This window comes from Sinocyclocheilus anshuiensis, unplaced genomic scaffold (assembly GCF_001515605.1).
Source record: "Sinocyclocheilus anshuiensis isolate Anshui unplaced genomic scaffold, SAMN03320099.WGS_v1.1 scaffold120, whole genome shotgun sequence".
NCBI lineage: Eukaryota > Metazoa > Chordata > Actinopteri > Cypriniformes > Cyprinidae > Sinocyclocheilus > Sinocyclocheilus anshuiensis.
In genome coordinates, this window is record NW_015555705.1 from 12,963 (window position 1) to 13,595 (window position 633).

The following is a 633-nucleotide window of genomic DNA, read 5'->3' on the forward strand; positions in this document are numbered from 1 at the left end:
ATGAATTCAAACAAGTACATAAAAAAAGAAAACAAAAAAAGAAAAACATTAAAAACCCCATGGTTTCACAGCATCTAACATCCTCCACTGAGTTTGGGCGTGACTGTGTGTGTATTGGGCAGGTTTGTATATGCTCTCATCAGGCAGTGGCAGTGCTTTGTGTGAAGCAGATACACACACACACACACAAAGTGATCAAACTGATGGCACGCCTGCTCGGGGTCAGCATAGCTGAAATAAATGACAGTGCAAGCAAACTCCTCACCTGTGCTTCAAAGATGCATTTGAGACACCTCTGTGTCTTACCCTTGCACTAAATTCTGATCAAAAAATGGCGTGTGGTCTGTCTATAACTGCATGCGGTGCTGTATACATGAGATACATACGGCACATGTGATGGGGGTTGGATTAAGTGGCAGGAAAACAAACAGGTGTGTCATTCCCAGATTCTACATCATCTAAGAGAATAATATAAAAAAGGTAGAAAATTAAAGATATTACAGGCAGTCAGAATTCATTTAAGGCCTATATTAATGGTTTTTGTCAATGACTCGTGGTCATGTTAAAATGCGCCATTCACAAACAATGGATATATATATATATATATATATATATATATATAATTATTATTAT